The sequence below is a fragment of the Anabrus simplex genome, chromosome 1 (assembly GCF_040414725.1).
Source record: "Anabrus simplex isolate iqAnaSimp1 chromosome 1, ASM4041472v1, whole genome shotgun sequence".
Taxonomy (NCBI): domain Eukaryota; kingdom Metazoa; phylum Arthropoda; class Insecta; order Orthoptera; family Tettigoniidae; genus Anabrus; species Anabrus simplex.
Window position 1 is genome coordinate 567,804,920 of NC_090265.1, and position 19,723 is coordinate 567,824,642.

Genomic DNA, 19,723 nt, shown 5'->3' on the forward strand with positions numbered 1-19,723 from the left:
TACTGGGGAAAGGCGCCGCCCAGATCTTATTGTCAAGAGGCACACAGGGCCAACGTCAAGCATTATGGTCTGGGGAGCTATTGGCTTTAATGTGAAATCACTATTAGTGCTTGTTAAGGGCACTATGACTGCTGGACAGTACGTTGATAGGGTACTCAATCCAGTGGTTGTCCCTATGATGGCGAACATTGCTAATGGGATGTTCCAGCAGGACAATGCCCGGGTTCACACTGTACGCATCTCCAGAGAAGCTCTCCACGACATGACAACCTAAGAATGGCCCGCCAGATCCCCGGACCTCAGTCCTATTGAACATGCGTGGAACATGATGGGTCGACAACTGGCCAACCGTCCTCAGCCACCCACAACTCTGGAACAACTGACCCGTGCAGTGCAACAAGCATAGGCCACAATTCCTCAGGAAGCGATCCAGGGCCTTACTGACTCCATGCCTCGACGAATTCATCAATGTATTGCAGCTCGTGGTGGGCACATCCTGTATTGGTCGTTGTCCAAACTTGCGGTCAGAGGGACCTGAAAGTGTAACCATCGAATCACAACCGAACACTCGTCCTGCATGTTCAATTGCAGCAATGTAGCACCACTACTTCTGGGTGCTGCAATTTCCATTTTCTTCAGTGTATTTTGAAACACCTTTATAGCTGGATGCAATATTGTACTTGGTACTTTCACATTCAGGTCAGCAGCATAAGCATTTACCTAGTTTATAATCCGTGATCTGCGTGAAGATAGGGATACCTCTCAATAGAGTAATGTCAGGCTAGGACCTACTAATGTGGATGGATATCCCATCGTTACTGACAAAGGATCTGATACAATATGGATATGGGACCTCGCTGGACTTGGTCGAAGAAGATGAACTGAGAAGTCAGTGTTGTCATTCATCGTTGTATTTTGATAGTGTGGTTGATATAGCTTGGCGATTATTACAAACTCTTAGCTAGACTCTTCAGGAGAATGAGAGTGGTATTAATAATGATAGGCCGGGCTGAGTAGCTGAAAAGGTAGGACGCTGGCCTTCTGAGCTCAAGTTAGTGGGTTCGATCACGCCTCAGACCCGGTGATATTTGAAGGTGTACAAATATGCCAGCCTCGTGCCAGTAGATTTACTGGTATATAAAAAAACTCCTGCGTGACAAAACTTTGGCACCTCGGCTCTTCATAAACCATAACGAATGAGTTAGCGGGACGTGAAGCCAATAACATTATTATTAATTGTATGTTTGAAGTGCTTTACGTAGCACAGCTCCATTACTGGCGCATGTGTAGACCCACCGCTGGCGTATCTGAGTACCTTCAAATATCGCCGGACTGAGCCAGGATCGAACCCGCCAACTTGAAGCCAGAAAGCTACCATTCTACCGTTTGAGCCACGCAAGCAAGCAAGCAAACAAGCAAACAAGCTTATTGTTTCACGTGACTATTGACACATGATCCTAGCCACGGAATCTCCTGTTTTGCATGGAACCCGCGTGATTCTTAATTTCAGAGCCACTCATATATTATGTCCCTTTGTGTGAGTCGTTCACCCAGCGTATTATTATTATTATTATTATTATTATTATTATTATTATTATTATTATTATTATTATTATTATTATTATAGCCTCCATTCCTCAGGCGGAAGCGCGCCGCCTTCTCACCGCTGGGTTCCGTAGTTCAAATCCTGGTCACTCCGTGTGAAATTTGTGCTCGACAAAGCGGTTCCTCTGTCATCTTTCATTCCAGGAGCACTTTCCAATATCTATTCATTTCATCTGTCAATCATTAAACATTGCCCCAGACGCGGTTGAATGACTGGAAACAGGCTGTGGACTTTGTTTTTATTATTATTATTATTATTATTATTATTATTATTATTATTATTATTATTATTATTATTTAATTCAAGGCTCTTAAAATTGATTGGCTTGTTTGCGACACTCATCTTGATGTCAAATTATACGCTTATTAAGATTAAATATCATTCTGATTGATTTGTCGCATTTAAAAAATTTATTTATACACGTTATACATTACTAACCGTAAGTTAAAACAGGAATTCGTAATTTAAAATTCTTTCGTAACTTCATTATAATACGAATTGTGTGTTATACTGTAGTGGGACAATGTAGATTATAGCTACTGAGACGCTGTTCGCTATTTGTGTCGGTGTTGTTGCTGTATAGTGCCTTGATGCATGCAGAAGAAGAGACGTAAAACTCGATTGGCAGCCAGCTTGAACAAGGAGGAACGACAGTCCTCCTGGCTACGGCCCCCTGGTGACAGAACAAGGATTTATCAGGCCTGTAACACACACAATATAGTTGCATGCTCTCCGTTATTCCCATTTGACGAGGTTGTAAGAGAAGTATTTGGTCCTAAACAACTGCAGCGTCTTTTATTTCTTCGCTGCGGGGGATGGAGCAGGGAGTCTTATTTCGACGGAGCTGGATCAGTTCTTCAAGGTTTGGGTCTCTGGAGACAAGCAGATAAATCTTCCAGCAGCAAATAAAAATAAATAAAGAAAAGATGAGAGAACGAGGCGAAGAATAAATGAAAAATATTGAGATTTGAGGAAATACAGAAACCTATAAGAATAATAGAGTTCGTTTGCTTCTTTCATTGTCTCCCTAGAACTGGCCTGTAGAGATATAAGCACAAAGATAGAATAAACTTCAAGTTGGGGTGAACATTTTAAAACAGTTTCTTGAAAACATCATGTGTAGATTACGTTCTTTATAAGAATGGAACGATAGAAACATTCAAATATTGTATTAACTGACTTCGCCAGCGTGTCTGCCTGTTACCCAGAGGCCCCGGGTTCGATTACCGGCCAGGTCAGGGATTTTTACCTGGATCTGAAGGCTGGTTCGAGGTCTACTCGGCCTACGTGATTACAACTGAGGAGTTATCTGACGGTGAGATAGCTGCCCCGGTCTAGAGAGTCGGGAATAACGGTCGTGAAGATTCGTCGCGTTGACCACACGACACCTCGAAATCTGCAGGCCTTCGGGCTGAACAGCGGTCGCTTGGCAGGCCATGGCACTTCGAGGCTGTTGCGCCATGGGGTTTGGTTTGGTATTGTCTGACTTCACTTACTCCTTTTCACAAGAACTTTTTACTTATTCCAAGGATCAAATATGAAAAAAATAAGATCCAACGTCATTTTATTAATATTGTATAACTATTTACAGCGGCTCTCTGTCAGATACGAGAAGGCATAGAGCACTACGAACATTAGACTGTATCTCACCAGAAATGGGTCAGGGTGTAACTCTATGAATAAAATTGAAATTTCCGTAGAATCACAAAAATCTAATTTGTTTCCTTTCATCATTTGAGAATAAAAAAAGTCGTCCTTGGTTCGATTTATGTCTGTATGTTTCACTCACGAATTAATTAAAACTATATAAAAATTAAAACTAGCTTCAGTATTTAATTCAAATACGACTGAATTCAAAATTTTCCAACCTTTTTGCTTAAAGTATCACCTCTGTTTCATTGTTTAAGTACCACCAATACCTAAATTCTAAATACAATACATTGGGTATAAACAAATTTTTAAGACTGAATCATAATATAGCCTTCGAAAGTAATAAATAATATTTACAGCACTTTAAAAAAGTGAGTGAAATAGATATAACAAAGAGTAGTACTAATATTTCTAGGAGGTCGAGACAGCGAGCAAGGCAGAAAACTCACAGCTTACCCACCTGATGAAGAATTAGATATTAGAGGCTATACAATATTTATTTATTCTAATACGAACTCTTTCTAGCAAAATTTTTATTTTATTCATGTTTTAAAATTTTACCCTTTCACTTCATTGTGTATCACGGATAAGCATCTCAAGTACCATCTGTTCGAACACGCTGGCGTAATTCAAAATTTAAGCCCCCTTAACAGTTTTACATTCATGTCCTTCAAACGAGTTATTTAAAGAAAATATTGAACATCAATATTAACGCAAGCAACTGAATGTCACGTTGGTCCAGAATCAGACCTAAATCACTCTTGGTGTGATGGGCCACTCATTATATGAATCTTAGAGTAAACTAATAAGGAATAGAAATAGAGATGCCTGGCCAGTAGCATATAGCAACCCCTTTCTCACAGATGATGGCAGCGATGAGGCACAGCATGGACTCCACAAGACACGGGAAGTGCTGGGAACATACTGTTCCATGACCGCTGCACATCCTTCCATAATGCACGGAAGTTGGTCGGAGCAGAATCCAGGTTGGGCATATCCCTCTTGACATTACCAGACGTGCTCATTGAAACTGACGTGGAGTGACCTTGGAGACCAGGCTCGTATCCTCTGGTTCGTGGAATGCTCATCAAAGCAATTCACCACTGTTCGGAAAATATAGGCCGGTGAATCGTCTTGCTGTAGGTTCAGGCCTCCAGCAGAGTGCAGGAGTTGAACTGATGGGTAGACATAACCTCACGAAAGGGTCCTGGATCATGCGCTGAAGAGGGAAGTTAACGGAAGTACGAAGGGTCCTACTTTCTCCCACATGAGCAGTTATCATACAAGGAAACCTCCACCAGCAGTGGGGGATCCTTCGGTTAATGTACTGTATTTCGTGACGGAGTCAAATGCTACCATCGACGATTACCAACGTTTGCCTCGAGTCATCATTTCAGGAGACCTCTTTACATACTTTGATAGTCCAGTGACGTTGTTCCTTTTCCCGTGTCTGCCTTTGGGCCTTGTGACTTGAGGTGGGCAGAGGCACCTTAGTGGAAAGGTGGCTTACGTGCTCCGTTGTGAGATAGTTACGGATGGTATGGCTACTCATACTTCGTTCTTGTCCGGCATCTATTTCATGAGCGATCTGCTGAACTGTTATCCATTTATCCGCTGGTTACCAACCGAAAGAGCCGACGGCAAACCCTATCATCAACAGATTGTTCAACACGTCAGTTGATCCTGATGGTGTTGGTTTTGTAGGAATCCACGAACACACGGTACACTCTTGACACGGTATCGTCTAGAAAGCCCAGTACTTGCACGACTTCTGAGATGGAATGTCTTATACATTTGACACCGACCATCTTGCCGCGATCGAATGCGCTGAGATGTCATGTTGATCCCATCTTATGCCTAGCTGTACTAGAACTAATGACATTGCAGTCACGTGTCATGCCCTACTACTACATTCGCCAGGTTTATCACCGCATCATTTTGTCAAAATGGCTGTCATCTCTAATTCAGTTGCTCCTCAGTGTATACTGGAACTAAAGTTGGTTAATTCTTCCAATCATCATTATTGCCAGGTTCGATACTGGCTCAGCCCGGTGCTATTTAAAGCGCTCAGATACGTCAGTCTCGGGTCGGTAGATCTACGGGCTCGTAAAAGAACTCCTACGGGGCTAAGTTCCGGCACCTCGGCGCCTCCGAAAACCGTGAAAGCAGTTAGTGGCACGTAAAGCCATTCTTATTCTTTTTCTTTAATTTTTCTTTATTCTTATTCTTATTCTTATTCTTATTCTTATTCTTATTCTTATTCTTATTTACAACGAGGACTGCTAAGGACCCCGTGTCAATTTCAATTCTTCCTTCTTTTTTTTTCCTCTTCTGTCCTTTCAAGTATTCCTTCAGCATTGCACTATGCTTTATTCTTCTCTGCTCGACCACTTTGGACCGGGTTTCCTTTTCATTCTTCTTTGGAATCCTTCTAAATTTTCTTTTTAAAGATCTCTCTTTCTATGGTCCCCTCTGCTCTTACTTTATTTCTAAATCTTTCTTGACTTCTTGTATCCACCTCGTTGTTGATTTTTCCTATTATTATTATTGTACCGGGAGGTACACCTCTACGCCGCGCGTTCAAAATGAGCGCCTAAAAGAACTCTTCTACTGGAGAAACCGTGAACTTGAAACTAGACCTACTTAAAACTTTACTCTGAAGATGTCACCACTAAAATTTGATATAATTTTGTTATTCTGAAGTTTCCTGAACTGACTGTATTTCTACTTGTTTTGTTTGAATTCATCAAGAAGTTTGGACTTTCTCTCATAGATGACACTACCAAAAATCTATGATCATGCACCCTGGTGCGAAGTGAAAGAACTTTGGATTAAAAGAAGTTTTGTATTCATAAGTTTTTTAATTGATTGTTCATTTATTTTTGGGTTGGCAATAATTTTCTTTCCGCCAGTTTTGAATCTAGCCAATCCCTAATTTCTGTAATTAATTTTCCGCCTATCACAGGCTTCTTCCTCGATTCTGAGTGTTACTTTTGAATTTAACCAATAAAATTCTGTAGGTGAGTCTTGATTATTCATGAATGATCTCGAACTTTCCCCGAGGGTTTATAAGCTGCGGCTTTTCTCGTCTCTTGGCCATTTGATCGTCATCTAACTAAGTGTGTGTGTCAAGCAGGAGGCGGGCGGTGCTTCTTTCATCAGGCAGCAGTTCTTCAGCAAGGTAATGGCCACCAAACATCTTACTTTCTTGCTAGCTCCGCAGTTTAACCCGAGGGAAAGGTCAGACTCATTAACTATGTAACCTACTTTTCTAAAAATGTAACTTTCTGCCGGCTAATGTAATAACATAAAATCTTTAACTCTAAATCGGGGATAGAGAGTGATGTAACCTCTCGAGCTCCCCTTCATATTGGTTTGAGGTGACTACGTTTTGGTAAATGGTTTTCTTTCTTTCCGTAATCTTCTAATTTATTCTTATACGAGTCACCTCCATAGTTTGGGAATAGCCCCTGTTTCATCGGCCTAGTGCCCTTTAGGTTTTAAGAATTCATATCTAGGAGTGCCGGTACACGCCTCCATTCAATTTGTGTTTCGGGCCATTTTACTTAACCTGATTCTTTCCGCAACGGCCGAATAGGTTAGGTAGTAGATACCTCTGATTCAAATTTGTAAGTTGTGCCTTGGTGGCAAGTGATTGTAATTTTCTGATATCGCCTTGAATAGGCTTGGAAAACTGTGAGCACGACAGCTCTTTTCTCGCGTTTAAAAGTGCCTGGGAGGCTTGATATTGTGAGTTGGGAGCAAGCACTCCATGTATAGAGGGATTTCTGCCCTTGTGTAAATTTTGTTATTGTAAATTTGAGCTAGGAGCTCGAGAAATTGTAAGACTAGGGGCTTGAAGCCCAAGAGAGTTAAAGTTCTGAAATCTTGGATTTTTCTATTTTTGTCATTGTTATCTCACTAAGTGAGAATTTGTTAACTTGTTGCTTTTCAAAAATATAACCTTCAATTTCAGTTTTTAAATTCTTTCTTGACATTGTAGTTAGACCCATTCACCCCGGCACCTTATTTCACCTCTGCGTTCCACGGGTAACCCCGTAACAATTATTATTATTATTATTATTATTATTAGATGACTCGTGCTACTTCGCAGCATTAGTCATATATAGGTCAGATAACTCGTCTTAGAGCCTCCGTGGCTCGGACGGCAGCGCGTCGGCCTCTCACCGCTGGATACCGTGGTTCAAATCCCGGTGACTCCATGTGAGATTTGTGCTGGACAAAACGGAGGCGGGACAGGTTTTTCTCCGGGTACTCCGGTTTTCCCTGTCATCTTTCATTCCAGCAACACTCTCCATTATCATTCATTAACAAATCACCTTGGGAGTGGCGACCCCATTGTAATAACAGCCTATATATGTTTCAATCATTACATCCCTGACCCGGTCAATGACTGGAAAACAGGTTGTAGGTTTTCATTTTTCAACTCGTCTTGATAAGCCTGTTGCAGTCATATTGTTTTGCCTGCCCTTTCCAATGATTTTATGAACATTTAATAAGAAGCGCGTTATGGTGTGCCGCAACACGCTATCATACCGTCTGTTTGGTAAACATCTATTCATATATTCGCTTTTTTTAATCCTGCAGTTCTTGATGTAAAGCTTGGCATTGTGTATTAGAAGGTAATGGTATTTTTAATCGCAGTTCTTCTGTATAGAACGGTTGTCATTTGAGCTCCTAGGTTAGTCTGCAAGGAGCGCTTTTTGCCAGACACAGAACTTTTTTTTATGATACATGGCCTTCATTCTTTCTAATTCAGCCAGGTTATCCTTCGATAGGTGTTCCCAGATAAAGTCTACGGCGTATGTCATGTTGGGGTCTGTTTGTATGTAGACTTTTTTCTCTTAAAAGCGTGTAAGTTATTAGGCACCCTCTGCCATCTGTTGAATATATTTCGAAGCTGGTAAAGTTTAGAGAATCAAACAGGGAATAGTATTCTTCCATGATCAGAGGACGTGTATACTCTCTGGCTTGACAGCTAGTAATCAAACATGGCTGCATGCAATCACATTACTAATGATTAAAAAAATTCATATCAGAATAGAAAGTGTTACTCGTTTAGCAACCTGCTAAGTACAGAATGTATTGTGGGTTAGGGTAAACCTTCGCCAGTACTTATTGGAGTGATCATTTAATGTCTTCTTTTTTTCTTTTGCTATTTGCTTTACGTCACACCGACACAGATAGGTCTCATGGCGATCATGGGATAGGAAAGGCCGAGGAGTGGGAAGGAAGCGGCCGTGGCCTTAATTGAGGTACAGCCCCAGAATTTGTCTGATGTGAAAATGGGAAGCCAAGGAAAATCATCTTCAGGGCTGCCGACAGTGGGGTTCGAACCCACTATCTCCCGGATGTAAGCTCAAAGCTGCGCGCTCCTGTTTACACAGCCAACTCGCCCGGTGTGTCTTGAATTTATGATTACTAAAAGTTGTCTGAACTTAGAGAGACCTATCAGTATCTCATGATTCACCGACAGGCAATTTCGGACAGAGTAAAACAAAACAAAAATGAACAACGGTGCAGTAGAACGGACGGACGGATTTGCTAAAGCTGTTTTTAGTAAACTCTTTTAATATGTAAGTTTTATTATTTTTATTGTTATTTATATATTATTATTGCTGTTGTTGTACGTGTCTTAAACTTGCGTTATTTAAACTTAACGGAATGAATCGTCAAGTTCGTAAGAATAATTACCGGATAATAATTAAACCAATACCGGAGAAGTCAAAAAAAGATCAGCAAACTTATCCCATTATATCAAGTGTTCATTAGGAAAACAGACAGCCTCATTATCCCGGTCAACGGCACTCAAGTTGTTGTTTCGTTTCCAGCGCAAGAAACAAGCTTGATGAAATCTGAACGTGGCGGCGAGTACTGACACGTAAAATTGTGAGCGTGTGCTGGCCAGGCGGGATAACTCCCATGACGTTTTCGTGTGTGTGCCCTCGCCCGGAAAATTGGTGTCTTTAATATGCAAGGGTAACTCAACATTAGCACAGAACAGTAAAATACTCAGCAACAAACTCGTGGGACGAGATATCTCAGACACGGGCAAGTGTTATCACAATCGGTAATTAGCAGAGTCTGTAAAATAATGAGAGGGATACTTGATTACCTCCAGTATCACATTGTTAGTGTAACAAACTGACGTTCCTAATGTCCAGGTTTCGACCTACGTCACTGTCACGAATTGGAATTTAGGTTACTATTGGGGGATCATAGATAGAGTTCCTGACCTCTTTGCAAGTTCTCAAGTTCAATCCTGACAAAGAGGATAGAAAACATTGTGTTACTCAATATCATAGTTGTTACCGTAGCAAAACCTATAGTGATACAAACTGCGCTTAACGGACTAAATTGCCGCAAAATTGAAAACTGTACAGTAATATTTCACTTCCCTGCTTGATAGCAGGACAATCGAAATGTTGAAGTTCGCACCCTAAACGAAATACATTTTGGAGGTCTGCAAGCCAATAGCTGAGAATATCAGTCACATAGAACTACTCACTGCAATCGTTCATGAATTCTGATAATTAGTGTATGCATTAATATCAGTAGAAGTTAATCTTAATGTAATGTGCATCACTCTAAGGACATATTCTCCTTCTCGAGTTCTCCGTCGATTTAACCCAAGATATCTTCGTACAAATTCTAATAGTTTACAAGGTAGACAAACTTAAAGTTGATACATTTCGACGATGACTTCTATGATAGGAAATGATAGAATAGGGCGGTAAAAATCATAAAACAGTCTCAATTATTTATACTTTCGACGTGGAACATCATTCAGATTGCTCTTGGAGGTCTTCGACAAAATAACTATGTGTCCTTTTTAATGTAATACAAGAAAACGAATGTAGATCAAAAAGTATTCCATGTACGCGAATGATTACAATAATATATTAAAGTAGTAGGGCGAATGCTCAAGACGTAACTACGGTAGTTGGAATAATGCACAAGACGTTGTCACAAGAAGGCTGCCCATTAAGGCATATTTTCGCTGTCAGAAGTCAGTTACGTTGTGGTATAGCTTGGCGTGTAGATGTCGCGTAGAAACGAATGAGATATATATGGTTGGTCTCGATGAGACCTATCATAAAATTCTAGAAATATTAAAATATGACCGTATTAAAAAAGTACGGAATGTTTTGTGACTGAAAATTGACAAAATTTGGGATTCTTTACAAAAATATCAAAATATATTGCTAATAAGTGAACAAAAGTCTATAAAGAACGTAATCAAGAATACATTTGACTTCATAGGGGATCGAATAAGACCATAGGTAAAGTACGTGTGAAGAATGAATGAGATGGTGACGAGAGTGTTGCGAACTTGAGCTTGCTGTGCTATATTCTTCAAAAGAACTTGAAAACAATCGGTCACAAAATTTCTATTCTTATGAAGTAAATCGAATAGGTTAAGTGGGAAGATCCACCTTTCACAGGCTTATTTATATAAATGCTACTTAAAAACAAAACTTAGCATTCCTATTTACTAAACCCTTAATTCTCACATCATTCACCATCAAGTAAAATTCTGACGATTGCTAAATATTTTACAAATTAAAATTTGAGTGAATAAATAAAACGATGTAAAAAATTCAACCTCTATACTATTTATAATTACAAGAGAAGGTAGACGTTTAACGTATATCACTACAGCAACCGTACCTATTACAGCCGACCATGTCTAATTTGGTGTGCGGAAGCGCAACTTGAAAATATACAAATAGCAACAAAAGATCCTGTCTTCTTAAATGTGTAATAACGTATTAAAACAAGAGTAGAGAGGAGGGAAGGAAAAAGGAATCAAAGTACGAGTAGAAGATAATAAACAGCGTTATTTTTCTGTAGTTAGTGTAGTTTGACTCAAGATATCCTCCTTGAGCCTCCGTAAATATCTGAGCTTTACACAGTAGTATATTTGTGATGACTATAATAGTGATAGGATGATACCTTACATATTTGCAGCAGCGATAATTCTTAGAAATAATTGCGTGAGGGATTATTATTGCTATATTCTAACATATTTACAGTGAAAATCGTTGTCGGAAGTTCCCAACTTTTGCCTTGTCTACTTCGAAATCTATTGGAATTTCTATTAAGGATTTTTGGGTTAAAGCGATGCAGAATTCAACAAGTAATGTATTTTTTAAATGATCTTCATTAAATTACAACTATTCTGTAAGTGCATAGTACATTCTGGATATAATATTGTTTTGGGTTAATGCCATGTGAAATGGGACAAACTTCAGGGAAACTTTATAGTTTGCTAATACCTTCCTCCTTAGATTTCTCATAAGAATATAAATATCGTACGACGTGTTGTCCGCAGCCTTGCATCTTTAGAAGTTAATTTTCGGGACATTTATAGAACTGAAGAACCCTGGAAACTAACATTTTTTTTACAACTTTGCTTAACGTTGCACCGACGCAGATAGGTCTTATAGCGACGATTGGATGGGAAAGCCCTAGGAGTGGGAAGGTAGTGGCCGTGGCATTAATTAACGTACAGTACCCAATTATACCTGGTGTGAAAATGGAAAACCACGGAAAACCATCTTCGGGGTTGCCGACAGTGGGGCTCGAACCCACTATCTTCCAAAGGCAAGCTCACAGCTGCGCGTCTCTAACCGCACGGCCAAATCGCTTGGTGTGAAAAAATGTCTTCAAGCATGATGTTCTCTGTTTTGTTTTGTTTATATAAGTTGAATATCTTCAGATACAAGAGAGTAACAATGTGCAAAAACATCGACTCATGGAATATCGCTTAATGTGAGCTTGTACAATACATAACGATTGGGAAGGATCTCCAGTACTGGCTCCTCCAAATTTTACACCCTTACAACGGAGACTTCAAAATAAAATGTGTGGTGCTAGGGCAAAGTATTTCGTATGGTTTTGGGTTGCATGCAGCGAGCGGAAGGCAAGAAAGTACCAGACACAGTCGTTATAGTTAGTAAGAAACCAACAGTAGCCTGCGGGGCAGAATCCATGGCGCACTGGGGTAGTCGTTGACCCATTGTTCATTTATCCTTGACTCAGAGGCGGTATTCTCGTGGTTAGGAATTGTGTCTCTCAGCTCCTAATAGACGAGTTGAGATAAAACCAAGTGCCGGGATTTTTAATGCCTCTGCCTTAATATCGCAAGTTTAATGGGAAAAGGGTTACCTGATTTTGCATTCATTTCAACTATACCGAATGACAGACAGGAAGACAGACAAAATTTTCAAAAATGGTGGATGTAATTTCCGCATCGTGTGTAGACTTCTGTCATCCCTCTTAAAATTGTGACAGAGAAAAATGTATATTCTTATTATGTCTATATAAATAAAAATCGCAACGACCGTGTGTCTGCACATTGACTGGGCGAAATTTCCATTCACTTATCCATTTCAGGAGTAAAGATGACATCTGCATATCCTTTTTTTTTACTGTGGAATGTATGTCTATTTGTTTGTTTGTTTGTTTGTTCGTGTGAACTCTTATAACTTGAAAACTACTTGATATATTTCTACCAAATTTCATATTTAGAATCCACCTGTCCTTGGGTAAGTTTTAGTGGCCAATATTGTTTCAAAATACCTGAAGTGACTAGGGGTGTATACCAAACCGAAACCGTGATTTTGCACTCCCACAAATTATACATAACCAAATTTAATGGAAATCTACGTGCCTTAATGGAAATCAATTTTTAACTTTTTCTCATGTGCATCATTTAGATATGCGGATTAATAAGGGAGATATCATTACCGTACCGTTTTTAAGGTAAGTTCGAGCGGACTTTTTAAAAGACTTTTTGTCGATTTGTCTGTTCGTCCGTTTGTTGAGTTCTTATAACTGGGAAACTGCTCTGCATATTTCTACCAAGTTTATATCTGTCCTTGGGTAGGTATCACGGTCAATATTATTTCTAAATCCCGGATTGGTTTGGGGGTTTATAAAAAGTCAAAACAGTGATTTTTTTCTTCCCACAAAATTTATATGACCAACCTTAATAGAAAACTACCGGAATTCAATTTAGAAAAATGTTCATCTCATGTGCACCTTTTCGATAGGAGTATAACAAGAGATTTATCATTAATGGACTGTTTTACAGGGTGTCATGTCTCTTTTCGATAGAAAGATAATCAGAAGGGTTATCGTCAAGGATAGGTTTCATGAGTCTTCAGCCACAGTGCCACTCCTGGTTTCAAATGATCAACCATATGTAACCGAGAAATAGGGAGAATTACGCACAACATCTGATCAGCAACTGTATCGTTCAATAAACGCTGTGATCTTTCCCATTCTGTCTCCAATTTGTTCTGCTTTACCGTACTTCACGTTGCCACGTGCTTTCGTAGAAGGATACCAGTTTAACATGCCGTGTTAAACGTTTGAATACAGGCGTGTAACTTCGCATGAATTCGTGAAGGAATCGTGTAATCGATTACCAATATTATCTTGCGAAGAACGGGTACATAGGCTACACTAGTTAGTAATATGTATAGAATGGAACTGATGTATTTTGCACGATATTGGCATGTGCATTAAATATCAAAGTCTGTGACATCTACACCAAAATTAGAGTCATTATTCCGTAGACTACAATATCTGTTACTTCTGACCATAAAGACGTCAATGAAAACAAGAATAGTTTCAGTCCCCTTACACAAAATCCAGAACACGTTTTTACCCGCATTAGCATGCCAACTTGTTCGCACGCGGACCCTTGGCTCTATCTTTTATAAATTAAAAATCTGTGGTCTTTCACTACTTACCACCACAATTCACCAGAAATTTGTATAGCCTCAGGTTTCAAGTAGCGAGGTATTTTCCATTTAATTAGGGAAAGTGACTTTATTTCACTCTTGTTAATTACATAACTTGCTCCCGCAGATGTGGACAGTGGTGAGTTACCGGCGTATTTCTCTTCGTCAGGTCATTGAACTGTGCAGTAGTAAGCCTGTGCCTCTCATTTATGTGGGTTACGTGAATTGTCGCGATGTTGCACCTAAGCTGATCAGTGTGCTGCAGAACGCTACAAATATCGATGAGGCTACGTGTTGAGCCCTGCACGGATGCGGATAACCACGAAGTTAGTGCCTTGGCGGATACAAACTGTATGGCAGTGTGGATAATTTTCTTGATAATTTCTAAATAATGATGTTTATTGATTTTCATTCCGATATTCTCTTAATTTTGATTGTAGTTAAGCGACCTTTGACATTAGTATGGGAGAATGGTGAGCCTTGAGATCATAAAGCCATAAATCTGACCTGAGCCAAACTGGCTCCTGCCCGCAATTAATGGAAAAAAAGAACAAAGGTCAATACGGCGGTAGTTGTCGCAAGAGAAAATCCCTCTAAACAGATTTATCCGTTTCAATATCGTGGGTGTAATATACTGTAGGTAAATATTTGTAATATCCACGGATAACCTTTTGCGGATGCGGATACGGGTGTGGATGAAGGAATTTCGGATGCGGAGTGGACGCGGATGTTATTTTGTATATCCGCGCATGGCTCTAGCTGTGTGATTTGCAGGCACAGTGTGCTGTTGTCTGGGCGCTGTCTTTGTTCTGCGGTACCGTATAACATGCCCCTGTATCGGTATATATTAGCATAGGCAGAACCTTGTGACGCGGAACTGTATAACGTCTCCTGATTCAGTTTTGGCTTCAAGATTATCGCTTCAAGTATGCTAGATAGCACTTTCTCTCCGACAATAAATGCACTTACGCAAGTTATGCTGAACGATTGCTTCTTCAGTGACACGACCTGCTCTTCTTTCAACTAGTATTGTAGATACATGGCGATCATGAAGGTACAGAACTGGGTGCGAAATTCGCTCTGCTTTTGATGCTTCCGTCACATGTCTCTACGTAAATCTTGAGGCCCTCGTTCTTTGCAAAGACTTAGAGGTTAATCTTTCTATTTCCAAGTCACAGCCACACTATTTACCCCATTGTATAATCATTCACAAAACATCTCAGTCGTTTAAATCATCATCAAATAAAATATTGTTCCTTCTGTTATACAAAGCCATTGAAGTGCATATGAAATGAAAATCAACAGCCTGTTTCCAATCATTCGACTGGGTCAGAAATGGAATAAATGAAGTCACTCTAGCGGCTGCCGAAGCCTGTCGCACTCCTCTGGGCCAATGATTAATGACTGACAGATGAAATGATATTGGAGGGTGTTGCTGGAATGAAAGTTGGCAGGGAAAACTGGAGTACCCGGAGGAAAACCTGTCCCACCTCCGCTTTGTACAGCACAGATATCACATGGAGTGACCGGGATTTGAACCACAGAACCCACCGGTGGATGGCCGGCGTGCTGCCGCCTGAGCTATGGAGGCTCCCCATTGAAGTACATATACAATACTAAATTTGCTATCTTTATTCACTAGTTGATAAGGTTCTAAACTGTAATATTCTAGAAAATAATGTAAGATTCATCCTGGCCACGCAATACTTTACCGATGACGAAATGTTTTTAGAGCAGTGTACACTGTGTAAGTAAGGAAGAGCCAACACTTCAGATTCTCGCAAGAGATAGCTCTGCCTCCAATTCAGTGAATGTGTCATAATAACAATATTGACACAATTGTACGTAATTTTAATCCTCACTTTGTTAAATATACAAATTTTAATTTCTAAATTTGAAAGTCGATCTAAATTACCTCCCAGAATATGGATGCTTAAGGTATTTTTCAGTGAATTTATAAATGCAGTAATTTAAAAGTTAATAATCACAGTGCAATTAAACCTGCTATTTGAGCCAGTTCATGTAGATAATAATAATAATGATGCAATAATAATAATAATAATAATAATAATAATAATAATAATAATAATAATAATAATAATAATAATAATAATAATAATAATAATGAGAATTAAGAGAGTAAATTTGCATATCACACAAAATTAAAACCATTACTTTCACTAAAGATTATTTAACTTGCCAATTATACGCTGACCTGATTCTCTCGTATTTAAACCGTCTTAAATGACAAACACTTGCCGGGATCCGATAATATTCAGCACGGAATCAGTACGTAATTAATTGCATGGCGTTTGTTCGATGCGTACTACACTTCATGTACATCTAGAAAAGGTTTAGATGAATGAGGAAATTATTTAATAATAATGTTGTTCGTTTTACGTTCCACTTACTCCTTTTACGATACTCAGAGCGTTTGAGCCACACTCATCCTGGCAGTACTTCCTGAAGTGGCTTACTAATTCATAAATAAATAAATAAATAAATAAATAAATAAATAAATAAATAAATAAATAAATAAATAAATAAATAAATAAATAAATAAATAAATAAATAAATAAATTCGTTTCCATAACATACACAGTTTCTTAATTCCAAGAGATGGCACCACACCTGTATAATCCTTCCTCACTTCTGGCACATACAGGTCATTACTTACAGTGTTGGTCAAACATGAAGACTGCTGCGCAGTCAGACGCGTACAAATCATGCAGTACCGCTTGATCTTCGTGACATAATCCCTAGCAGCAATACTTAATCTTCATGACTGGATTCGATCCTTCAAATATCAGATAGCTACTCGGTCGATTTCACCTGTTCTAGCACTCAGTTTTGGATTAAAATCCTCAAATGACATAAAATTCGAAGGCCATATATCTGGTAGCAACGATATTCGTTTACCATAGGATGTCTATTTAATAATAATAATAATAATAATAATAATAATAATAATAATAATAATAATAACAATAACAATAATGAGCTGAGTAGCTCAGACTGTAGAGTGCTGGCCTTCAGACTCCAAGGTGGCGGCTCCGATCCCGGCTCAGTCGGCTGGTATTTGAAGGTGCTAAAATACGGCAGCCTCGTGTCGGTAGAATTACCGGCACGTAAACCAACTCACGCGGGACAAAATTCCGACACTTCATCGTCTCCGAAAACCATAAAGGTGGTTAGTGGGACTTAATAATAATAATAATAATAATAATAATAATAATAATAATAATAATAATAATAATAATAATAATAATAATAATAATGTCCAATATGTTAGTGATTCTCAACTAAAGTGGATATTGGTCACACGGACGACGTTAATCACGTGTGACTTCGCGTTACACTGTGATAGAATTACACTTTTCTGATTTTCAAAAATGTTGTCCGGTCAATGACAGCAGTTCACGATTCACGGTACCCCGAGAAGTCCACCAAACACAGAACCTAAATTTATGTTGGGGTGGTAATGGTTGTAGCTGTTTCCAGCAGGTTTATGTTCTGGTAAACTACATTTCCCCGTGGATTATTGTAAGGAAGCTATTCTCGTCACAAGTCGAGAATCTATCCAGAAAGGTATCTTCATCTTGGCAGGGCTGTAAAGGAATCTCCGTGTTTTCCAAGTATCACCTTCTCAACGGGTGTTTGCTAAGCTTATGGAGTTGTTGACGATTGGTGAACAGTGTGAGGAGCGTGCAGTTCGATATCGTGAAAATCTGACAGAACTTCACTGCTCACATTATACACAGTCAAGTCACATGACTTCGACTAACAGTTAATAACCGTAGCAACCGCTACGCGCAGCACAGACACCAGTGAGGTGGACTGGGAATGTTTGAAGAAGGTGCGGGTAGGTTGTTACAGATATCTGGACCGATGCTACCTCTTGTTTACCCTACAACTGCTAGATGATGGGTGTTAGAGGATCCATACAGCGAACATGACGGTCGATGTGGTCCTATAGAGGCTTGATAGGGGTCATGTACAGGGGGAAGGGGGGGTATACACCAAGGAAGTACTGTACTTGTGCTCTTTTAACTGATGTGTCATAAACCTAGACCGTCCAGCAGCGTTTCCACTCTCGAAGACCTAACCAGCTGTACGGAAGACGCACGCATAGTTCTTGACCTTTTAAGGAGCGTGGACGTGTTCGACCTGTCAAGCATCAGTCGCCAGTCTGAATCTCAGCTGTTAACATGGTGAGACAGTTATCATTGCAACACCGTATTTTCGTATGTGAAAGTTATTTTGCCTGCCCCGTGGTGTAGGGGTAGCGTGCTTGCATTTTACCCGGAGGCCCCGGGTTCGACTCCCGGCCAGATCAGGGATTTGTACCTGGATCTGGGGTCTGGTTCGAGATGCACTCAGCCTACGTGATTAGAATTGAGGAGCGATCTGACGGTGAGATAGCGGCCCCGGTCTAGAAAGCCAAGAATAATGGCCGAGAGGATTCGTCGTGCTGACCAAACGGCACCTCGTAATCTGCAGGCCTTCGGGCTGAGCAGCGGTCGCTTGGTAGGCCAAGGCTCTTCAGGACTGTAGTGCCATGGGGTTAGGTTAGGAAAAGTTATTTTAAGTACGAGTCGGTTCGACGGGTACACGATGCATTTGTTCAGCAATTTCCTGTTGAAGTGCCACCTTCACGAGCAAAGATTTACGTAATTATAAATAAAATTGGAACTACTGGCTCAGTGCTCAATAAAAAAAATAACATACACGCAAACGAACAGTTTTAACAGAGGAAAAGCTAGATGACATTGGTGGGAATCTTGAACGGTTACCGCATAAATCACTCACAAATTACCACAACAAGTAGGGGGTTCGGTTTCTTCTGCACACAGAGCGACAAAGCTGTTACACATCAAACAGTACAGGTTCACACGGGCCCACTGTTTAATACTTGCTGATCCAGTCACAAGAGTGAGATATTGTGAGTGGTATCTTGCATCACTGAATAATCGTTTATTCGACCCACAGCTTGTGTTCTTTTCGGATGAGGCCTGGTTTTATCTTAATGGTCGTGTGAACAGTCATATCTCTCGCTATTGGTGTGCAGCAAATCCTAGTGGTGTTTATAAAGTCCCTCATTATGAAGGATGACACTTCCAGCATCTGTTATAAGGTTAGATTTCATACAAGATTGTACACGCTTAAAGCAGGGCGGCCGCGCGCGACGTAAGTTGGGCTGAGGCTGCTGCTGTAGCGCAGAGTACAAACACCGTGCGCTCGGTCTGGGTTTATAAGAGAGACCCTGTATCTAGCTGTAGCATATCCCATAATCTTGCTGGAAGATCACAGTCGCCATAGGGTAGACAATCAGATATATCGGTACACGTGATCTGCAAGCAGCCTTCTGTTCAGAGGGCCGCTGTTTCGATTCCCGGCCGGACGAGGGACTTAAGTCACGCAATAGTGAATAAACTCTTCCACATAGATTCGCTAACCCCAAATAATAGGTAAAAGACCAATAATAATAATAATAATAATAATAATAATAATAATAATAATAATAATAATAATAATAATAATGAGGAAAATTTTAGGACCAAGACACATGGAAGAAGGGTACCGCCTCCAAACCCAGAGATTCACAGAAAATGATCTAACATTGCGGCATTGCAAAATTTTATGGACATGATAAGAGGCTTCCAGAAACCAGACTAACTCACCAAGTTCTGGA